Source organism: Ictidomys tridecemlineatus, chromosome 4 (genome assembly GCF_052094955.1).
Source record: "Ictidomys tridecemlineatus isolate mIctTri1 chromosome 4, mIctTri1.hap1, whole genome shotgun sequence".
NCBI lineage: Eukaryota > Metazoa > Chordata > Mammalia > Rodentia > Sciuridae > Ictidomys > Ictidomys tridecemlineatus.
In genome coordinates this window covers 168357926-168383276 of record NC_135480.1, presented here as the reverse complement: position 1 = coordinate 168383276, position 25351 = coordinate 168357926, and the positions used below count along the sequence as shown (strand labels likewise).

The window sequence follows — 25351 nt, the reverse complement described above, 5'->3', positions numbered from 1 at the left end:
GAGATAGAACTGTCTTACACTCACCTCTTTAGCCATCTTCAACCAGTTTGATATTATCATTTCTACATTGCTTTAGTTATGGTCTCTAGGGGAGGATTTTTCCAAGTGAAGAAGGGGAAATGGGCCAGTATGCTTTTAGCTTTCTTTCTAACCTCTGGAAAAATCTCCCTAATCCTAACACATCTGCCTGAGGGGAAATTCATCACACCTGTACTTCCCATCTGCTTCCCTGATTCTTCCCCTTCTTCTTTGGATTTCTTGGTCACCTCCCTGCTTGTCTGGACTGTGCCCTGTAGCACAGCACCATGGATAGAATGATTTCCTTTTATCAGATTAGAGATTCATACATACTGTTTAATTTGTGCCTCCTGTACACCAAAGAAAGAAAGAAACCAAATAAAAAAAATATTTTTTGTAAGTCCAAGATCTTGATATGGAAAAGCAAGCCAGGCTGTTGCTCCACAAACCTAGATTTTAGTGTTTTTTGTGTGTTCTTAGAGATTGATTTGAAATGTAAAGCTGTTCCATGATAAGTAGGGCAATATCTACTGCCCGCTTCCCTGAAGGAGACATAGCTAAAACCTAATATGATTTAAGGAGAAACTGAAATGTTTATTCAAAATATTTAAATATTATACATGTTAAAAGTACATTAAAACACTCCTGCATGCTACCATGTTATATACTGAGCACTGTGATAGGAAATGTAATCTTAATTTACTTAATCCATGAATTGGTATCATTATTCACGTTTTACAAATGATGCATTAGGGCTCAAATATAATTTTCCCTAGGTTTAACAAAGAGGGTGTTCATTAAACTACATCATGGGCAATATTTAGCTAAATGTATGTACTATAGTTGATTTAGTCATTATTCCTTATGTGACATTTAAGTTGTCTCAAGTTGCTATAAAGACAGATTTATAAACCCCCGTACAAAGGCCTAAAGATTCAAAGGATATTTCAAATCAAATGGGGAAAATAATTTGGATAAAAAAAAAAACAACTAAAAGATTCCAACAACCAATTACAATATAATGACCTTCATTTGATCTTGATCCAAACACAATGTAAAACAGAAAACATAAATAATAATAATTAGGAAAATTTGAACATTGAATGGACATTTGATAATTATAAGGAATTATTTATTTCATAAGTATCATAGGTTTTGAAGATATTCTATCTAAAATAGTATATTTTTCATAAGTATCACAGGTTTGAGATATATGCTGAATTATTATAGATGAAATAAAGCCAAGCCAGATTTGTTTTAATCTAATAAGGAATGGAAGATTTGGGGAGAGCAGAGGAACTGAGGGAGCGAAATTGTCCGTAATTTGATCATTGTCAAGCAGGGTGATAGATTCCTAGTCACATTGTTTTGTGTATATTCGAGACTTTCCATAAAAAATAGTTTGTAAAATGGTAAAACTAGAACAGCATTCCCTTTGCTGTCAGAATTCTGAATAGGAAAGTATTCTTTTTCTGATGTTATTAGGCAACCACATTTGCCTGTTTGCAGTTCCAGCCCCTAAGCCTTCAACAAACCCCTCTCCTCCAGCAACTGCAGCAACTTCCACGTTCCTCTCACATCCTAGTCCTCACCTGACAAATTCCTTTTGGATGAGCCTTGTCGGATGAAATTATTTATTGAGTGTGTAGTAAAAAAGAGGTGGTCCTTTCTCTGAAGTGGTGGGAAGTGGGTTTGCAGTGGGATTGTAGTTGATGGGCTAGTGAGCACAAATGGTTCTCTGAAATAGGTCTTTCCAGAGCCTTGTTATCCCACTTCTTGCTGCAGTTTTATCATGTGTCTGAGGTAGTTCTTCCCTTGCCAGGCAAGAAGGAAATTTGAAAATTAGTGCCAGCTTTCAATGCCCAGGAGGCACCTACTGACATCTTCTACCTGTCTCCTTGGTAAAGCCAGGCTGTCCTGCAGTGTCTCATTAACACCAGGGGCTTGACACAGGCAGGGGGCCCCAATTTGCATGTGCATGCTATTTAAGCAAGATTTTTATTCAACCCATGAAATGTACTAGTCACATTGCATTAGAACCTCCAAAGAGTACTTTTTTTCTATAGAAATGTTACCCTGTTTTCTCTCCATCCTCCTTCTCTTTCATGCTACCATGTTTGTCAAGCACAGAAATGAAAGATGGCAATGTTTCCTTAGTAACTCTTTTCCTCTCAGTATTATTCACAATTATCATTCATATAATTATTAACATGCTAAAGAGGAGAAGAAAAGGGACAAAGCTAACATACATGAGGAAGAAAGAGTAAAGAATGTAAGATAGTATTTATTATAGAATATGAAGCAAATAAGTTATCTTCTTGAGATTCTAGTAGGACTCTGAAATGGAGACAAAACACTGAAAAATAGATTAAAGATGTGAAGTTTTCCATAAGGCCTATGATGAAATTTAAACTATAGGGCAAAATATCTCCTAGAATTTTATAGATTTCTTTCATATCGTGAACTAACTAGCTAATGCCAGGATTCAGGATGGAAGGTGGTAGCCTTTGGCTATGTCACTCCCTTTTCCATGACTTCTCTTCAAAAGTCAAAGAAAATAGGTATGTCATTAAAAAAATATCCACAACAACATAGGACATAGCTTATAATCAAATTCCCAGCATATACCAGTGTTGTCTCCCCAACTTAGTTTTATACAACTAGATTAATTCTGTACAGAGCAGATTGATCTACTCAGGGTAGAGCAAAAGGGGGCAAACTGTAGGTGGGGCTGATAGTAGAGATAGCAAGTATTTATGGGATAAATATTCTACCCTTCTCCTTTTCAGAACAGGCATTGTCAGGAAATGCTTCAGAGTACTAAAATGAAAGCAAATGGAAATTGGCAGTCTGTAGATTCTGTCTCTGTGCATCTCCCATTCTTACTGGTTTTGAACAGGAGCTGATACTTATACTTTAGTATGAAGCAAGGTGCTCCACACATTTTGTTTAATTAAATCCTTAGAAACACAGGTAGAGGTAATTTTATTCTCTATTTTACAGATGAAGAAACTGGAAATTTAGAATTCACTAACTCATAGTCATTCAGTCAGGAAGCACAGGGCTCAGCTTCAAAACCAGCTCTGAGTCTAACATCTGTTTTCTTTTTATTGCATCTTATTGGGTATGTTACTATATAGGATATGGCACCAAAGTAGTTTGCAGATTTTAAAAGAATTATTCTAGGCACTTTAGAGTTATTGACTTTTCAACTTGCAATAACCATTAAGTACAAACACGCATTTTGTAGGATAAGATGCTTGGAAAAGGAAAAAATGTATACATCATACAATGTTACTAGCTATTTGTGTGGCTCTGAATAAAGGCCTTAATTCTCTGGGCCCAAATCATCTCTGCCAAATATAAAGTGACTTGGTTAAATAAAACATAAATTATTTTCTTCTGTGATTTTCTATTTGTGGTTGATGGACTATAAATCTCAATCATTCAGAACTGAGACTTTCAAAAATCGAACTGCTCAGATGGGCTGGATTTTTTTTTTTCAATATCTTAAATAGGCTTTCCAAGCTAGCTAATATCTCTCACAGACAGTACCCCTATGGAGTGCCTTCTAACACTATTGTTTTTAGACAAGGAAGGGAAACTCAGAGTAGGTCACACAGGTTGGGAGTAGTTGTAAGCAATTCAGTTTCTCGGCTCAGGTTGAACCTGAAGCTTAAGACAGCATTCCATCCTCTGTCTTCTACCACTCTCTGTAAACCCATGGAAGGATGTTGATTGAACCCAACTCTGGCTGCTCTGGTATGAGTCTTCACTTTCTCTACCTCCAATCTTTGAGAAAACAGAGTTTATGGGTACAGTAGAAAGAGAATAGATGCCAGGTCAGACACCACTGGTCTTAGATATCTTTTGAGGGATATTTTTCATCCAACAATAGTGGTAACATTTTGACCTTCCACTTCATTTATACTCTGGGTTACATGGAGGAAATGTCAGCAGCAATGCTATGGCATGATCACACGTAGAGAGAGAAGATGATTTTACCTCATGACACCTGCCACAGGTACTATCCATATTTGACTTAAGTTTCCTGCCACACTGATAGCTCCAAAGACCAAATGTGTACCAGAGACTAATCCCTTTATCACTACAGCACTGAGCTAAGTGCCTAATATGAACTGGTCAATATAGTAAGAAAGTGGTAAGAGTATTTTGTGTTAGGGGAAGGGAACAAAAATTTGGGATCAGACATTCCTTGGTTCAAAGTACTGTATCTGCTAATTCGCCTGTTGTTTTGTGAAAAGTCCATTGAATTCTCTGAAACTCAAGTTTCCTTATTAGTAAAACAGGAATAACAAAACTTATGTTTAGGACTGTTGTTTAGGTTTCAAACAGTCTACACAACTATTGAATAATGGGCACTTAATGGGTTGTAGCCAACAGCAGAAGAATTTGAAGTAGGCAGCACTCAATATATGTTGAAACAATAGAATTATAATACATAACTAGATTATGAGCCATGTCATAATAGAGAATAAAACTGCTATAAATCTATCAAGAAAAGGGAATTTTATTCAAAATACAAAGAAAATTGATTTAAACTATTTAGAGTGAATCTGTCTTTTGAGAGTACAATCTCTGACAAAAAAAAAAAAAACGTAAATCAAGGTTTCAATAGGTCTTTGAATGACCATTTAAAAAGATGGAAAGAAAGTTTCAATGTACCATTGATAGGAAATTTCCAGTTCAGCAGTTTTTGAAGTTCAGGTTCATTTTTGGTGGTAAAGGTTTTCCAGTCAAACACTGAGCCACATTGTTCAAGACAAACTACTACTAATGTGCCTTTGCTGTAATCATATAAATTTTGAGGGGAAATTGAAGAGATCATATCTAACTTTTAATGAATCAACCTGCTTTGCCAACATTAACAACAAAAAATAAGAAGAAAGAAGGCCAAATGTAATTTGTAAGGAAGAGAGTGATAATCACCCCAAACTTGATTTACCCTATAAATTCAGTGAATGAAGCAAAATGGTTTTGAAAAAATCACCCAGGGCCAAAATAAAATAGCATACCTTATCTCATGCTGATTAGCACATGGGCTCTAGCTTAGCGTGTGTTTTAATTAAGTTCTCATTTTTGAGTGTAGAAAAGTTGTAAAGAAAATAATGTTAAACCCATCGACAAAATATGGAGCTGATGCTCCAGTAAAATGGCTTGTTGTCAGAGGGGGAGCCCTTCAAAGAAAAGAGCAGAAATGGGCCTTCTGAGGAGGCTGGGACGATTGATGGAAATAATTTTAATTAGGAGACTATGTAAAGACTAAACTTTGATATCTGCTCAAAAAGCTCAGGAGACTTTGCTATGACTGAGTTAACCCCCCTTAAGGTGTATTCCATGAAGGCACAAAGATCCTCACCCCTCCCTTCTTTGGGGTCAGCAGTAGTGATGTGATACTGTTCATAGACGATGCCAAAGTCTCTCTCTCTCTCTCTCTCTCTCTCTCTCTCTCTCTCTCTCTCTATATATATATATATATATATATATATATATATATATATATTTTTTTTTTTCAAAAGAAATGTAAGAGATACCACTCTTATTGTGTTTATTTTACACAAAAACACAAACATACACCCTCTCCCTCTTAATACCTATTCTGCCCAGCCATCTAGGGGCATTTCCTCAGCTAAGTTTATTTCCCCTCCTCCCCATTTTTAATTGTGTCCCTTTTTTAAGAATTTGTATGCTGTGATGTGTTTTCCATATTTTTCCCAAAAGAAAATTTAAGATTCTCTTTGTACTTACATTTTTACAGGTAGAATTTTTAAAACTTTAAAAATGACTTAGTCAAATTTATTGGTCATTTCCTCTGTAAGTCCAGTTTCTTATAAATTAAAGGCAAAGCCTCGTTACTTTAAGAAATATTTATAGAAAACTGGACTCCATAAACACACCATTTTCAGAGCCCCACAGGCAGCTTATTCTTGTTTTTATCAATTCTGTGAGGTGGAGAAACAATTTTGAATAGAAACATGTCCTCTCCTGCAAGGCTCTGGCTTTGCATTAAATGTCTCCCTCTCCCTCACCCTCTGAGAATGGTCTTTATATGCCAAAGTCCTTCTTTGAGACTTCATGCTGTGAAACCAAGAAGAATGGTGGCCCAGAGGAGGAAATTTGGGTTTATTCAGAAGAGATTTAGAGAGACATTATAGGGAACAAGCAACTATGGTGTCTAAGGGGAGTGATTACAGAAAACAAATAAGATTTTTAAAAATATTTTTGTGGTTTGTGAATGTCCTTCATAGTGTTTAAGAGCTACATGTGAAAATCTGCATTTTTTAAAAGTACATTTTGTTGTTATTGAAGTATTTTTCTTTGGTCTTAACAGTACTGTGGTTATTCTATGTATTATAATCTTATAAGTAGTACTTTTTAACTTTATGAATATGAGCACATTTCTACAATTTTCTACAATATACATTTCCCATACCTCAAATTCTTGGTTTCCCCGATCATCATCTTTTTCTCATTAGAGGCCCCTTCTGCTCTCAGTGGTTTTCTTTTCCTTGGCCACTTAATGAACAGTTACTTAAGTGAACCATGATAAATGTCTGTCCTGGCATGGTATCAAATTAAATCCATTATAATTGTTAGGTTACTTATGATAAAATCCCTCTTATCATCTCAGAAAATGAAATTACAGGCTCATTTTGCAGAATTAGCTAAGAAGAGCCTGCATTCTTAAATCCTCTTATTGAAAGGTGCTGTGGTCTGGTGGTTAAGAGCTCAACTCTGAAACTCACTACCATGGTTCAAATCCCAGTTCACCTATTATTATTGCTTACATGAACTGGAAGAGTTACTTAACTTTTATTTTCTATTTATTTATTAATTTATTTTGAGAGAGAGAGAGAGAGAGAGAGAGAGAGAGAGAATTTTTTAATATTTATTTTTCAGTTTTCGGTGGACACAACATCTTTATTTTATTTTATGTGTTGCTGAGGATCGAACCCAGCGCCCCGCGCATGCCAGGCGAGCACGTTACCGTGGTTGCTCTGGTTTGAATGTGTTTTACAAAGTTCATGTGTAGGAAGCTTCACCCCCAGGTGCAACTTTGTTGGGAGGTGGGGTGAAGTAAGAGGTGGCTAAGTCTCAAGGGTTCTGCCTCATGAATGAGTTAACATCTCATTGCAGGAGTTGGTTAGTTAGCACCTTGTTATAAAGGTGACTCTAGCTCCTCTCTTGCTCACCTGCACTCTCTCACCCTTTTTTGCCCTCTTCCCTCAACCTTTTTGCCATGGGGTAAGAATGCCCTCACCAGGTACAGGCCCCTTGAACTTGGACCTCCTGGCTTACAGGAACTATCAGAAGTAAAGTCTTTTCCTTTATAGATAACCCAGTCTCTGGTATTCCATTATAGCAACACAAACAGACTAAAACAATGATGCTTCAGTGATCCCCTTCCATGGTATTTCTGGCATTACACCATGCTCCAAAGAAGACGCAGTTGTTTCTCCCAAAGAGTTCACAGACTGCAGGGAAAACAGCACATAGCAAACAAATGAAAATGTAATAGGAAAGTTCAAGAATTAAAAGTGTATAAGAGACAAAACTATTGAAAAGGAAAGAGTAATTAAGACTATCTGAGGGCTCTGGGAAGACTTTCCAAACAAGATGGAGGATTAGCTGAATTGTTGATGGATGAATAAAAACTGACCAGGCCAAAAAAAAAAAAAGGAGAAGCAATAAATTCTAAGCAAAGTAATAATCTGCAAAGTTCTAATATAGTAAGGAGTTGAGTTGTATTGGAGTATAAAATTAGTCAATTAGTCAAGGAATGTGGGCTGGGGTTGTGGCTCAGTGGTAGAGCATCTGCCTAGTGTGTATGAGGCACTGGGTTCGATCCCCAGCACCACATTAAAAAAAAGAAGGAGAAAACTAAACAAAATAAATGTGTTGTGTCCATCAACAACTAAAAAAATATTTTTTTTTGAGAGAGAGAGAGAGAGAGAGAATTTTTTTAACATTTATTTTTTAGTTTTCGGCAGACACAACATCTTTGTATGTGGTGCTGAGGATCGAACCCGGGCCACAAGCATGCCAGGCAAGCATGCTACCGCTTGAGCCACATCCCCAGCCCTAAAAACATACATTAAAAAATGAAAAATGAGTCAAGGAATGGAGCTAGAGCAGTAGACATGAAGACTGGGATTCCCCCTAAAAAGAGGGATTTAAGTTGGTTGTTGGAGGGTCCTTGACTAGTGTTTATATAAATAGGTATCCAACTCAGAGTTCCCACCATACCCTAGGAAAACACAGGCTGTAACCAGGCAATTATTTAGTTCTATCCAGAAATAGATTTACCCGCATTAACATTTGAACCAAGTTCTTGAGTTTAGACTCAAAACAGGAATTCATCCAGGATTATCCAAGCAACAGCATGAATGCATTACACTCAGGCCTTGATATAACTATTTCCAATATGCACCACATCCTTTCCATCCAAACACTGACCTTTCAGTTGTAGGGATGGGTAACTTTCTATTTCCCTGGAGTTCTCTTAGAATCTCTTGTTCAGGCTGAGCAAGTCATAATTTTCTGTGTCTAGAAATAGTCTAGCTTCTTCCACTCCTTAATTTTCTTCATCTAAATTAATAAGAAGTCATTTCTCCGAACTTGGTTTTAATCTTTCATATGTGTCTATTTGCATTTATCCTTCCATGACGTTTTACCACAACACTAAAATGGAGTGGCCGTCTTCCATCTAATCATACACCCAAAAGTCATCTTGGTTTAATTTAGGTTGTACTAATCTTTGGCCTAAAGTCCTATGCCTTAAATCTCATTATTTTATTTTTTCTCAAAGTAGTACTTTGCCTTTCAACCATATATTTTACCAAAGTATTATTGCCTGTCTTGGTTAAAAATTCTGCCCTCTAGACAGAGTAATACCTTCACCCATAAGTCTACTAGAACCAAATCGATCATTTCCATTGCTGTGGTTTCCCTGGCAACCATGTTTGGCCATCCGGGAGTCACAATAAAGAATGGGTACCCTGGGAAAACTAGCCCTACCCTGAATCACTTTTGCCTGTCCTGTCCTGGTGATCCCCTTCCTTTCCCTTGATCTGCAGAGCTCTTATATCCTTTTGTTCTCTGTAAGAAGGAATTACTAGGAAGCCAATTTCTGATAAAATTGTCTAGCTAAGAACAGCAGATTTTTTTCTACCTTCCAAAATCTTCCCTCTTCATCTATAAATGGTGAGCACAAAGCAAAATAGCCCTATTCAATAGTGTGATGTTTTGGCTTCTCTTGTAATTGCTGCCTTACCAATGGAAAATCCCCTTGGGTCTCATTTAAATTCCTTAACTCTTCCATGGAAGGCTATAGATATATTTCCTAAGTCTCAAAGTAGACTGAAAAACTATTCCTTTATTTATCACTGCCCCGACAATAATCAGTGTTCAATACTGAGGGATAGGTTTTGAATGACCACATCAAGTCAACTACCTAATGAGTCAGTATTATATTAGTATTGTTTGTGCATTGTTTAATTTCTCTTTGTTTCTTCTTATTTTAAATAATAACCAAAGCAATAAAATGTTCAAAAACTTGCAATCATAGACTTTTATATTCATATAGACTCCTCTAAAAATATGTAACAATACATTTTCAACATACAGACCCCTACTGCGATATCAGCTCTGCATGTTCAAAAGATGGATTTCATTTCAATTCTAATGCTCCAAGACATTTTTAGAATTTTAAAAATAATGTTGCCCTGGAAATATGTATAGTCATTAAGGGGAAATTCAATCAGATACTTAAATGCTTCTATTGAAGATAGACTTGAATTACATTTTTCAGTTGTGCAAATGTGCAACAGATAGTTTAATAATTAGCACACATGCTACTATGTTGAATTTAATAGGAATTTTATTATTTTAGGTAATAGGCACTAGGTTCTGTTATATACAGTTGCATACTCGTCTAAAGTTAGTTGAATTAAATGTAAAAGCCTATCATAAGTGTGAATCTGCCCTTGAAATTATTTATTGTTTTGAAAAAGGCATTGAGACCCAGAATGAGAACACAGATTCTGAATTCAAAGTAATGTTATTTAAAATATGTTCTATAAGGAAATTTATGACTTTATCCATTTTGCCTATACAAATCTCTCTGAAGCATAAATCATAAAACAGAGAAAGAACATGCATAAACTGAATAGCTGTATGCTGACAAGAACTAGGAAAATAAAAGCAATTTCAGACCATTGTACCAAAATACCCTGAGGGCTGGATTTTCTGGAGTGCAGATGTACAAGTTAATATATAAATTTTACTTTTTTTGTAGAAAACGTGCAAATATCAAAACAGGTACATTATTCAAGGTGTTGCATCAATGTTGTTACTTTTGCAATGTGAAATAGCTGTGGATAGGTGGGTCTTCAGTGATAGATACCTCTCATTTATACAGTGCTCATGGGTAGCCACACTCACTTTATACATGCAAAATCCATAATTCATACTTGTTAGTAATGCCCAACTGACCTACCTGAAGTGGTACTTTGGTTCTAGTCTGTAGAAGCAGAACCAAACAAGTGAAAGAAAATAAAAGTGTCTGTAAAGATGAGAAGATAGCAGTTATTAGCTTAAATATCACTTTTTAATCTATCACAGACAAATTGTTAGTCACTAGCTATTATCCCTCAGAACTTGTTCTCCAAGTTAAACCTTTGTTCTCCTAGCCAGGATGAGATGAGCTTTCTTACTTTATTCTAAAGCCAAGAAATACTATCCTGTTTTCTAGGATGACTTGCAAAGTTCTACTCTTCAAGTATCACACATAAGGATACTTATGTTCAGTGGCTAAAAGTCTGGGATTGTAGGTCACAAAGAAAAACCATGCTGAGCTTTCCTACCTAGAATATATGTAAAATCTCCAACTAACTAATTGCCTGGGATATATGCATTTTGGAAAATTGACAGAAAATGCTCCCTAGCAAGATAGCTAAATAGAATGGGCTTCTGGGGAAACATTCTAAGTAGGAACAAGATCCCAAAGCAGAATTTCCAAAAGGAAGAAAATGAATAATCAGCTTTCTTCTGTCCTTCACAGCTGCCCCTCTGCCTATTCAACAATGAGCAAAGGAGCTGTGTTGTTACAAGATGTGCGCTAGGGAGCAGAGCAGCAGCTGGTGTACAGGCAGCTGAATGCCCCAGCAAGCTCTTGCTCTGGGAAACAAACACCTCACAGGTTTCAGGTAGAGCAGAAGGGGAGAAGAAGCTAATTCACTCAGGAGGACCATCCTAGCCTTGGGGAGGGCTGGAGACCTCCAGAGCAAATGAAGCTTCACCAATGCATCTCTTAGAAGGAAGACCTGCATACGTTCATTAAAATGAACTTTCCCTTCTTAGAGTAAGTGATATTTGAAGTTGTGATTACAAGAAAAGAACATAGAAGACCCCAGAGGAAAGTGATAAACTGAGGCCGGGTTGGCATCCCTCTCTACCTGCAGGGACAGGCAAAATCATTATTTGCAGAAAATATGTCTTTCAAGGAGACTACATACGTGATTTGGGCTGAGTTCATGTCAAACTAACTAGATGAACTAGGCCATATCTTCTGTCTTTCTAGTGAATTTCACAGCTGATACTGGCCAATATTTTAAAGGACTTAATATTTCACAGATGACACTGGAATTAATCCTGAGCAGAATGGAAATGCTTCAAATATTTTTGAGTAATGTTTTTGCCATAATAAAGATAATCTACCCTCAAAATATTTTCAAAAATTAGAAAAAATCAGTGCATGATGAAATTACCCAATTGACATTTTGTTGTATTAACCTTTCAAAGCTATTCCATGTCAGCTTCTATCCCTACTTCTCTGTCTTCCTCTATCACCAACTAAAGCTGATGATGGGTCCCTCCTATGTGGGATTTGGTGAGGCAGAGCTTGAGCAGATGGGCAAGAACCTTTGATGACTACTAATGAGTGATCTCCTGCCTAGAATTGCCTCAGTGTCTCCAACTTTGTGGGGGGGCACTGACCCTTACCTTACCCCTAACTTTCCTTCATCATTGGAATTCTTTCAGTTACAAGAATGTAATATGCATATCTTTGAGGACATACTTGGAACTCAATGAGCATTTTTTAAAAGAATTTATAAACATCTATTTGGTATAACACACTGAGTTGGGCTCAGTAGATATGTGCAAAGAGAATGAAAGACACAATTCACAAACACAACTAACACAACACATACCTGAAGAGATCCTGGGAGCAAATGTAGAATGGGGCAGGCTTTGTCTTAGTTGCCATAGTATTGGCCTCTATTTAAGCCCTGTTTTCTAGTTTTCTATCTCATTTCTCATCTCATTTGGGAACCACAAGAATTTAGTTTGGATAATTGTCATAGAAAGAATGAGGCCAACCAGGATGTTCTCTCCTAAAATTTTCAGACTTAAATGTGACAAGAGCAGGCAAAAACTTGATTTGCACCTTTTTCTGTATGCTTCCCCTGACATGGCACAACTGACTGGCTCTATTAGGACTCAAGTAAACCAGAGCAGAATTTTGGATGGCATAGCATTTATTGTTACATTATATAAATGTGGAGAGTATTTCTGGCAGGATATGTCTATGTCAATATATGTTTCATAATGGATTGTGGGTCCTCATTCCAGGATTCCAGTTCTGCCACCAGCTGGTTCTATTACCTTGAACAGTTTTCTTGACTCAAACTCTCAGTGTTTTCATCCTAAAAGGGGCTAAGAAACTCCATTCTGTTTGCTTCATCCAACTTCTTTCAGTACTGAATGGAGTGCCCAAAGGCATTGAGAGATGAAAGATATTTCTGATACTTGATTCTCCATAAGCTGTTACCAGATTCACAGAGTTGAATGCCTGGAATTACAAGGCAGGAACACTTAGTGATGGAAATCATATTTATTGTTGACAAGGGCAGCATCTGCTCATCTCCAGTGGGAGCCCTTCTGTGGTCAGCGTTCCTGTAGTCCTGGAGACTGAAGGAGGCCGGGTAGTGAGAGAGGGCAATTGTGCACTTTCATAATATAAATACAGCCACAATCCTTTCTCAAACAAAATACCAAGAGAAAACAGACTGCATCTGGACCTGGGTTTTATCATGTTGTGTGGGTGTGTGTGTTTAAGAAATGCATCAGGCCCTAGGTGGATTTGTGAATGCCCATGCACCTACTTCATGACAGGACAGCAGTGTAATATGTTTTCAAAGACCAAAGCTGTTTTTGTCCCCCCCCCCCAGCTCTGAGGTTTTTCTATCTTCTCTTCTTTTTTTTATTTCATTATTTTGAGTCAGCAGCTTGCCGGTAACAAAGGTACCCAGCTGTTCTCTGAGTCCTAATCTCCAAACAACTTTTAATAGGTACTGCCTGCCTTCCACAAAGTTGGCTGCCACAATAACATGCCAGATTGCTAAAGTATTTTAAGGAGGGTTTGGAGGATTATGGTGAAGTGTGGTTTTGCCCAATGGTTTAAGAATAGAATTGCTAATATCTCTCTATAATGATTTGTTTTCCTCTGGTAGATGCATGTGTATGCCAAACAGCTTGTGGCTGCACATTAATGAAAGGGTTTTCCCAGATAAACCCAGTCATCCCTGCACAGACAGTAGTCACAACCAACACCAAAGGCACATAATAATCTTTTCAGCTAATCCCACCCCAGTGACAGTGCCATTTGGCAGACACCTCATTGTCCCCATTATATAGGTGAGGAAACTGAGGGTTTTTATTTTTTTGTTTTGTTGAATTGAACTCAGGGGCACTTAATCTATTTAGAGATAAGGTCTCACTGAGTAGCTGAGGCTGGCTTTGAACTCATGATCCTCCTGCCACAACCTCCCAGGCTGCTGGGATTATATGTGTGTGCAAAGGTGTCTGTCTGGAAACTGAGTTTTTGAGATGCTAAGTAACTAAGGTAACAGGATAGACACAGTTCAACTTCTGCAAAATAAATCAAAGCAAAACATGGTGGACAGGCTCATTTTATTAAATATTTCCAATGTGGTCAGTGTTCCTGTAGTCCCGGAGACTGAAGGGACTATTGCTACTTTGGATATATCAGAGAAATTATGTCCTCTAAATGGCCTTGGTCTTCAGAAGTTATTGCTTTTTCCATCTTAATGTCACATTATAGCCCAGAAGAGGAGAATTTGCCTAACACCATAAAGCCTTGTGAAAACAGGCTCCATTCATTGTTATAGAATTGATATCAAAATTAGAAGAGTATGACAGTGATAGTATGAGCTTATCACTATCTCACAGACTACATTTGTTACTATATGTTATAAATCCTTATTTCCTAGAAATCTTCATCTCTACCGCTTTCTCTGCTTTCTATGTCCACCTCAATTCTCTCCCTCCACCCCTCAAAGTGCAATGGGTCCTAGGGATTTGTCAACTTATCAAAGGTGTGCAAATAAATACAGAATTCAGAATTTGTGCTGATCAGTACAGGAGAGTAGGCTGAAGTTTAGCTTTATACCCACTAAGAAAGTAATGTTTGTTAAGCAAATTAGCAGGATAAACACTCTTGCAATAGAATAGTTAAGCTACTTAAGAGAATAAATTGCTTTCAAGCATTCATTTTCATGCAAATGATTGACATACTAATTATGAGTCATTCTTATCTTTTCATTAAAGCCTGCTCCCTGGGGACCTTTATTAGGTATAACTTTATTAAGTCACTATTCCTGAATATTTAGAACAGCATCTCTATCTTAGGAAAGCACAGTATTTTAAGTCAAAGGTTTTTGTTAGTTCATTTTGCCCAATTAAAAATTTCACCAAGAAATTTCTATTGAGTGCATTCCACATGCTTGGCACCATGCTAGGTGTTGGTAATCCAAAGGTGGGTGACATCTGATCCCTGTTTAAGAAAGACCCACAGAGGATTAATTCTATTCTCCTCTTCTCATGAGGTCTCAAGTTTTCCATATGAATGTTTAAACAGAGGCTGAAGCCCACAAGGACAGCACAGAGGTGGGGAAGGAGATTAAGGAATCTACCGATGAAGTCTGAATAAAGTGACTCCAGGGTAATCTTTATTGTGCAAAACCAATGGGTTTGTCACCTGCCTTGCAAATGTTAATAATTATTTCAGAAATTAAGAAAATGATTTTAATTTCCATGAATATCTTTGCAATTCAATTAAAAAAAAAATAGAAAGACCCAATAGCTTTTAAAGAAAAAAGAATGGGTCTAATTTTGAAGGACATGAGTCTCTTCTGGTCAGCAATGTTGGGGAGTGAGAGGATCCTATTAGAGTTTTCCAATTATCAGAATCCACAGTCTTTTAAGAATCAAACTTAGTTTTTTTGGCATCCATTCTGAGCGGACATCACTCAAGAAAGGTGTTTTCTCACTTCCCAGTTTGTGTTGAACTCAAGTCATTTGTGCCCAAGTGCTTACCCACTGTTTTGTCACTGCGACAAATACCTGAGAAAAACAACTTAGAAGAGGAAAGATGTATTTAGCTCATGATTTCAAAGGATTCAGCCCATGGTCAGCTAGCTGCATTGCTTTGGGCTTGAGTCAAGGCAGAACATAATGGTGGAAGGGCATGGCTGAGGAAAGCTGCTCCTAGCAGCCAGAAGGCAGAGAGCAAGAGCAAGAGAGCGAGACCAGACAGGACAAGATAAACCCTTTCAGAGCATGTGCCTGGTACCTACTTTCTCCAACTAGGTCCCACCTCCTATAATTTCCATCACCTTCCAAACAATTTATTCAAATTATTAACCTGTCAAATGGATTAAGGTACTGATGAGGTTAGCTCCTTCATGAAACAATCACTTCCTAAAAGCCCTACCTCTAGACCTTGCTACATTGGGGACCAAGTCATTAAGTACATGAGTCTTTAGGGAAGATTCCAGATCCAAACCATAATACCCACCACTAGTCTTCAACCTTCTGGCTTGACCTGAACCTTCAAAGACAGCCAGTTATTGCCTAAAGTATAAGGAGGCTTCTACAGGACAGAATGCCTTTTCCTTGGGATCGGGTTTACTTCTATCTTTTCATCTCTGATGATCTTGCATCATCCCCTCTAATTTCTAGGATTCCAGATTCATTCCTGTTAGGTCCCTAGACATCAGTAACTTCATTTTGGTTCTGAGGCTCCATCTTGACCCAAAACCAAAACTTATAAACTGCCATGAAAAAGAAACTTAAGATACTCTGTTCTTGTAACCCCCAACCCTTAAGGTCCCTAAACACAAAAAAACTCTTGTTACCCAACCACCCAAGGTCAATTCTAGCTTGCTTTTATTCCTTGTCTAAAAGATATATAAGCTTCTATTGAAGTGACACTGGCCACTGCACCTTGCAAAAGGGCAGTCTAACAGCTTTTCTCTGTCAATAAACCTTTGCTTGAATTCAGATCTGTGACTCTCCTGGATGTTTGTGCCAGCTACCCTAACAATTCTCTTGTGCTTCTTACTGGAGATTTGTCCTCATTCTCAATAGGAACCTGGCTACTTCCCTAGGGACTCTGAAACTATTATGGCTTTAAGCTTTGCTCTCTGACCTGCAACCTTGCCCCAACCAACAGGAAACGCTCTCATAGTCATATAATTGCACATTAATTATTAAGAGTAATAAGTATAATTTATTGAACAATATGGACATGCCAGGAATTGTTCTCAGAGCTTCCCACACATAATTATATTTAATCTTCAGAGCACGCCATGAAATTTGTCCTTAATTTCTAAACCAGCGAATAATTCCTACAGTCAGTGATGAAATCAATGTGAAATCTGTATGAACACGCATATGTGTGTACGTATATTCATAAAACACAAGACTTGTTTAAACCATAGGAAACAATATGCTACTGCTTTTAAATAAGAAGATAACCCTTCAGAGAATATTGAAAAGAAACAATATAAATAATCTAGTGCCTGTTTACCAATTATTATGAGCTTTGAATATCTCAATGTGTACTTTTAAAATTTCTCTTATCACTGCCTACATCAGGCCACTTTTGATACCTCCTGACATCATCTCCTTTATCTTCCTTTTGACTGTTCTTTGTATTGTAAGTGTGGTTTCTTTCATAGCTCCCCCTATCCCTGGCATCTGGGTGCTGTATTTCCCTAACAGCCTCTCAATTATGCAGTCTTTTAACCGCTTCTCCTGCAGACCAGCTTTGCATCTTTTTCCTCCTTTATTTTGTGAGTAGCTATGAAGGCAATCCTACCTGCTTTTAATTTACACCTTAGTGTTTCTCATTGTGTTGGCCACAGATCAGAGGCAGCAGAACAGTCAGGATGCTTGTTAAAATTCAGATTCCTGGATCCTGCCCTCAAAAGATGAATCAGTGCATCTGACCTGGCATTTTTACAGCAGTCCTTAGTGATGATAACAATATACACCAAAGTTTGAAAATCTCTGTACTAGAAGAAAAATTGTCTCATCACTTGCATTCTTAAAGGGGCCTTAGTTTGGAATAAATACCATCAAATAAAATATGAGTTAAAGAGATTTCTTCATAAAGAGAAAGATGCAGTGCTAGTAATTTTTTTACATAGAGGGCCTTTTATGTATTCTCATCTAGGTCTGCCAGTCCTATTTCCGGAAGCGTCTATGAACCTTCCTAGTAAGCACCTAATAAGTACTTGTCTGTGCAGAGTTTGATGGTTGCCTTGGGGCCTGCTGCACCAAGATTAAATTGGTCTCATAGGCTCAGAAGTGGTAAATTTTGAATGATTACAAATGTGTGCCTGTGAGTGTGTCTTTGTGCGAATACACACACACACACACATACACACACAGAGGCAGGCACACATTCTTCACATATATTAAATATGTTACTTTCAATGACTCTATGGGTGTGATACTTATAACTTCTATATGAATAAATATATATAAAACAAAATCTTACATTAATTTTTCATATTTTAAATATCCAAAATATTCTCTTCACCTCTCATGACATAACTCTATTGTGTGATAGGCAGACTAGCTCAAAATACTGAACAAGTGAAAGATAAGAAAGATTGAAATGCAGATTCATTACGGCTGCATCATACCCACCTAGTTGTTGAAAGGTGATGTTAAGAGCCTGCTCAACCAAGCTTTCTATTTCTGTTCAAGTGCCAGGACATTGGTTTGTTTTCTGAACAAGCCTAAATTTAACCTCAATCATTTTTAACACAGGGATCAAGGGGAGCAACAACAGAAGCTTGAATACAGCAGGGGTGCTTAAAGCAGTTTGGAGATGGGGGAAAAGAAAAACAAAAAAACTTGTTCTCTGGACTCCTGGTGCCAGCACAGTTTCTGAAACCCAGGTGCTTAAGAAATAACAAATAAGTGAGTGCTCAGAAAAGCTTACTTGTTAATAGTTTTATGACTATTCTTCCTTCACTGAATATTACCTACCCTTCCTAAATAGCTTTTGGGACAAACCCTTACCATATTTGGTATTCCATCTTGGATATATTGAGACAACTGCTTATAGTAGCTAAATTCTTAATCCAAGAGGATCACTTCTAGTTCCTGTCTTGTGACTACAGAGGAAGATGGGTGGTGGGGGGAGGAAAAAAACTCTACTATCTCTACTAAAGAGGTGTGCTGTGATTGCTATTGTGCTAAATGCTTTACATACATATTAGCATTAATCCTAGCAGAAACCGTGTGACATATGTTTCCCCCATTTTAAATGTGAGAAACAATATAGAAAGATTGAGTAACTTTTCTGAGGTCACATAGCTAAAAAAGAGGTAGAACATGGGTTGTACTACTCCACTTATAGGACTAGACTGCCTCATGCTATATTTTATACCTATTTGCCTCCTCAGTTTCTATCATAGCTCTCTACACATAAAAGGCACAGACACAACAGATTCTTACTACACCAGGTAATATTATGCATTATTTGGGTCACATCTCAGTGCAGCATGATAGGTAAGATCACAAACTCTTAACAGCCAAATTCCTGGGTTTGAATCTTTGTTTTTTGGGTTTTTTTTAGTTCTTTTTTTTTATTTTTTATTTTTTAAAACATTACATCTTTCTTAATATATCATGTTTCACAATTTGATTCAGAATGGTTATGAACTTCCATTATTACCCCGTATACAGATTGCTGAATCACATTGGTTACATCAGTTACATTTCCATTGATTTACACATTGCCATTCTAGTGTCTGATGAATTATGCTCTCTAACCTATCATCTACTATCCCCCCACCCCTCCCCTCCCCTCCCCTCTTCTCTCTCGACCACCTCTACTGTAAAACATTTATTCCACTTGTGTACTTCTTCCCTTACCCCTTACTTCCTCTTGTATGTAATTTTATATAACCCTGAGGATCACCTTCCCTTTCCCTGCAGTTTCCCTTCTCTCTCCCTTTCCCTCCCCCCTCTCATCCCTATTTAATGTTAATCTTCTCCTGCTCTTCGTCCCTACTCTGTCCTTAGTTACTCCCCTTATATCAAAGAAGTCATTTGGCATTTATTTTTTAAGGCTTGGCTAGCTTCACTTAGCATAATCTGCTCTAATGCCATCCATTTCCCTCCAAATTCTATGATTTTGTCGTTTCGGGTTTGAATCTTTGTACCACCACTGTGAGACAGCACAAAAGTCCTTTAACTTCTGTACCTCAATTTTCTTATCTGTAAAACAGGGATGCTTAGTATAAGTATTGAATAAACTGTTGTGTATAAAGTGATTGGAAGAATTCTGTCAGAATAGCTCCAGTTAAGTGTTTTCTAGAACTATTATTGTCCAGGAGGGAGAACTAGTGTTCAGTGACTTTCATCTGTCTAGTAATGTTTGATGATGCAATAACGATGGGTCAAGTTTATGTAAGGTAGACAGAATTGACATGGTACTTGCCCTCTATGCAGTTGGCAGCCTTCCAGGAAAGATGGACAATTAGGTAAATGCAATAAGCTATGAGTGACTATATACTGAATTTGGGATAGGTAAGAACCACACACGGCAGGAGGTCCAGATTATAAAAAGTCTTGAATGTTAAGATCCCCAACAAAATGTTAGATGAAGGCAAGGCATCATCATAATGGTATCTTAGGCACATAAAAATCTCAATAAAGTAAATGAAGGATTTTCAAAGAGCAGAGAATGGGGATCAAGAAAAATGATAAGGATGTAGTTGTAGTAATTCAAATGTAAGGTTATAACATTCCCAAATGTAAACATGGCAGAGGGGGAGGAATGAGTAGGTACAACAGATACCTCCATGAAATAAGCAATATGTTGCACTGACTGACCAGAGAAAAAACATGTAAGATCTTGCTTAAGGACTTCCAGAATGTGAATCTTCTAACTTTGGGTCCTCACAATCAGAATTCACTGATTCTTATTAATTCACTTCCTATTATTAACTTTGTGGTATCAGAGTATGGCCCCAGTACCATTTGGGAACTCATTAGAAACAAAAAATTCTTGGGCCCCAACCCCATGAATCAAACTCTAGGGCCTTGGAAGTGTGTATTTTAACAAGCCATCCAGATGATTCTGATGACCAAAATGTTGGAGAATCACTGCTCTAATTCATCCTCTGTAAACTGGAGTCCAGTGACACTTAAGGGACTTAGTCCTTGGGAGAACACAAGCTTCATTATATAAATAACAAAAAGTCTCATGGAAGCAAAAAAAAATGTGAGCACATTTAATTGGGGGAATATAATAAATATGAAAAATATATGAAGAAGTGACATTTAAGAATCTGAACTAAGAACAGGAGTTTCTGGGGTAAAAGCATGTGGTTGTAGAAAGTGAGGAAGGCAGGTCTAACAGCTGGGGCACAGTCAGGAAGGACATCAGAGGCTTGATGAGAGACCCACTAGGAGAGACTCACCTGATCAACCACACAGCTTCCTCAGCCTTTGTCCCAAATGAAACAGAAATCCATTGAAGAGTTCTGAGGAGCAGCTTGAAGAGGTTTGCATTTTAAAAGACCACTTGGATTCTACTTAGGTAGAATATATTTCCTATCACTGTAATCTACATGGGTATCAATTCAGCCATCCTAAGTAGTGGCCCTAATATCCTCAGAAATCTCATTTGTCTGGCCCTCTGCCTTCTGGGTAGAAATCCCAGCCCTGATGCCTCCCTTCAAATCTATGTGCTTTTTGACCTTACAGTTCTCCTGGCTAGTTCAAAAGCAGTTTATTAGAGTTTGAGTTTTAAACTGGCCTCCGACCATGAAACCACCAAGAGTTTCAATTTAATTTCCTTTTCATGCCCATTCACACCTTGACTCCTTTTGAGAAAAACCAACTATTGATACTGATAATAAGCTCATTTTATGCTTTGGAAGTAAAAAAAAAAAAATGCTCAGCTGAATTCGCCATTAAATACACTCCTCTCATGATGAAGTCTACATTTAAGTCAGGCTCCTATTAGCTGAGAAAAGAGTGTCCACTGAGGTATGAAATGTTTATTGTAGCTAGCTCCTGCAAGCACTGCCAAAAGAGAGATAGTATTTTCAATGTCCAAAAGCCGCAATGCACAAGACATGAATTATGTATGCCTATCTTCTTAGAGAAAATCAGCATAAATTACCCCACAGGGCAGACTGTAGGAATTGGGGGACCCTGAAAGGAATATCTTGTCTTGGTCTTCTCGACATTAGAAACTGTGGGATGTGAACATGGTCACTGAAGAAGATTCCAAATCACAACCTTCAATATTTGGGGCTGATGGGGGTTGCAGGCAGGAATGAGCCGTGACCTGCATTTCTGAGCGTCATCAGTCAAGATACCAGTAATCAACACATGATTATTATTCTCATCAGCCCAAAGCATGAAAGTAATTGAGTGAAAAAAATCCTCACATTATGTGAAATGATTACTGCCTTTGAGCCATAATAAACAATGATCTCGCCCCAGTGCTAGGCAGCAAAATAAATGAGGGCTGCCTGCTGCCCGTACAGGCCAGAACCATTACCAGATTCTATGGCTACCAACCACAGAAGGACTGAATGTCATTTTCAGGGCTGGGGAGAGATGCAGCTCAAATGCCCCTCTTGGTTGCAACATTTCCCCAACATTTGGCTCCATGTAGAAGAAGCTGTCTGCCTTTGCACAAGCCTACTCTCTAGTTTTCAAGCTCACATTTACCACTTCCAGGGCATCCATTAAGAGGGAGTGATTGTGGACCATGGGGACTCACTTGTTGCTTTCAAATGGAAGTTGTCAAACCAAACAGCTAGGCAAGCAGGGGGCAGGATAAAATCATCCTAAAGGAAGCCCTGGTGTTCCCAGAGGGACTGCAGATTAATGCAGGATCTGGAAGGGCATTCTGCTTGGACCCTGTTCTATCAAGCCTCAATGGGGTAGAGGAATTCAGGGGGCACAGGTGAATGTCCTCCTCGAAGTAAGCTGGGAAAATCCAGTGTATAGCTTTGTAGGAAGGTTGTAATTGATAAGCTCGGGATTCAGTCTCTCTTGCCTTACCTTGCAATGCAGGGTCAGCTGTTAGCCCACTGGGCATCTTACCATAAGTTAGATGCCACCCATTTCTTGTCTCCTAGGCTGGTTGCCCTTGTGCAGAGCAACAGCCTTCACAACCATACACAGTAGCTCAGAAAACATATAATTTTAAAACCGTGCAGGGTCACTCAAAGGTATCCAGAAATACATAGTTATAAAAGGAAAGGGCCATTTTTTTGTGATTTTGCTTGCAACATTTAAAGAACTTGGAAATGGTTACCCTATTCTTACAACTAGAAAAAGCTGAAAAAACTGGAAATCAGTGGCTTCTTTCGGACCCATTAGAGAATTGAAGATGCAAGGCAAACTGCTACTCCAAACTCTATACAGAGAACAGAATCCAGAGAGGCATGCTAAGAATTGCTTACCTGAACAGAAGCTACCAAAGCCATAAACTGGTAGGAAGATTTTAATGGTATATATGATAAATTTCTGGAGGCCAAGAAATGCAGGTTCACTATAAGTCTGAGATTCATTCATAAGATTAAAGAACATTTCTTCTTCCTCTGCCCACATCTTAGCAACACACCATGGTGTTCTGGTACACTAACAGTGGGTTACAGTTGGAAAAAACTATAAAAAGCAGGCTCTGTTTAAGACAATGAAAACAAAGATACTGGAGGAATTTAAAGCTTCTAGTATCTAAAATATAACAAGCATCAGTACAGACTATAGGAAAAGTGAGAAATTCTTGAGTGCTATAGTCTGGGGAGGCCCCTTTGGTAGGTTTCACTTCTAAGAACTACACCAGGTTCTCAAAATGAAGAGGCAGGAAAGTTCACTTCTTGGTTTTAAAAGGAAGAAGAAACAACATTAAAAGATATGCCCTGACATTTTTTATAACAGATGTTCACTATCAAGAGAAAGTGCTGTTGGAGCCTTATCCCATTTATATCTCTAACTCTAGCACAATTGAACTTTCCTGTTTTGCCTGGATGTGGGGAAGCTAAAAAATACTTATAAAAGCCATAGCCAAGAAATGCAGGTTCACTATAAGTCTGAGATTCATTCATAAGATTAAAGAACATTTCTTCTTCCTCTGCCCACATCTTACCAACACACCATTGCCGCAGTCTGGCTGGGCACAATTCAGGAGCCACTTGTCAAAAGAAACAAACTTTATTTTTAGAACCACACAGGCCAAACAAAACAGCTCCTCAGGAAAAACCCTCAGAGCCCAACTGCCACCACCGGCTTCCCACAAGCCTCTCACACCAACACACAAGCCTCTCCCACTCCCATAATCCTCCTGCTCTTGAGGCCGATTGGCTGGATTGCATGGGCGGAGCCAAAGAAGTCCCCCAATGAGCAGCTCCGTGGTCTGAAAGGGCAGGGAAACAGCCCAATGAGTATCACCACAGAGGAGCCAATCAGCTAAATGTTGCTGGGGCCGCTGTGAGCCAATCATCAGCTGGCAGTCTGAAAGGGCGGGGAAACAGCTCAATGAGCATCTCCAATGAGCATCACCACAGAGGAGCCAATCAGCTAGATGTTGCTGGGGCCGCTGTGAGCCAATCATCAGTCAGCAGCTGGAAGTTTGCTGGCAGCTGGAAGTTTGCTGGGGCCCCTTTGGCTGTGGCTCTCAACACACCATGGTGTTCTGATACACTAACAGTGGGTTACAGTTGAAAAAATCTATAAAAAGCAGGCTCCGTTTAAGAGAATGAAAACAAGGACACTGGAAGAATTTAAAGCTTCAAAATATAACAAGCATCAGATACACTTCAACTCCTGGCCAGATAAACACTAGATGCACAGGTGAAGATTTATTTACCTCAGCTTCGATTGACTAATTTGTTATATCCAGCTTTCAGAAAAAAAATGCAAGTTGGTAAAATGCAAGAAAAACAGTCTGAAGAAACAAAGCAAACACAACACCCAAATTAGATTCAGATATGACACATTTTGGAATTATAGGATAAGAATTGAAAATAACTATAATTAACTTGTTAAAGGTCCCAGTGGAGATGGGACAAATCATGCAAGAACAGATAGCATTTCCATTTGGTTACTTTGCCTAAGAATCAAAGGAAATGCTAGAAATCAAAAGTGGAAGTGGGGCTGGGGATGTGGCTCAAGCGGTAGCGCGCTCGCCTGGCATGCGTGCGGCCCGGGTTCGATCCTCAGCACCACATACCAACAAAGATGTTGTGTCCGCCGAGAACTAAAAAAAAATAAATGTTGGAAATTCTCTCTCTCTCTCCTCTCTCCTCTCACTCTCTCTTTAAAAAAAAAAAAAAAAAAAAAGTGGAAGTGAAGACTGTCTTTAAGGATTTCATTAATCAACCAGATATAAAAAGGAAAGAAAAAATGAGCTTAAAGATAAGTCTATAGAGGGCTGGGCATGGTGGCATATGCCTGTTATTCCAGTGACTTGGTAGGCTAAGGCAGGAGGATGACAATTTTGAGGCCAGCCTCAGCAATTTAGCAAAGTCCTGTCCCAAAATTTAAAAACAGGGTTGAGATGTTGTTCAGTAATTAAGCACTCCTGGGTTCAATCCCCAGTATCAAAAAAAAAAAAAAGTCAATAAAAATTTCCCCAATATCCCAAACAGAAATGCGCAGAAGAGGGAAAAAATATGAAAAAGTAGAACTGAATACCCAAGAATTGTGAGACAATTTCAAAAGGCATAATGTGAGCATAATTGGAAGAGAAAGGAGAAGAGAAAGCAAAACAGAGGAAATATAGAAGTAATAATGACCAGTACTTCCCCAAATTAAAGATGGTTAGCAAACTACAGATCCAGGAAGCTCAGAAAACACCAAGCAGGATAAACATTTTTTAAAATAATTATACCTAGGAATATCATATTCAAACTGCAGAAGATAAAAGACAAAAAGGAAAACATTTTAAAGAAACTGAGAA

The 25351-nt window shown here is 38.1% G+C and overlaps 1 protein-coding gene across 6 annotated transcripts in view; it reads left to right on the top strand.

Annotated features, from left to right (window-relative positions):
- Lingo2 (leucine rich repeat and Ig domain containing 2) overlaps nt 1–25351 on the top strand; it is a 1122715-nt gene that overhangs the window by 1016857 nt on the left and 80507 nt on the right. The gene's annotated exons all lie outside the window — the stretch shown is intronic.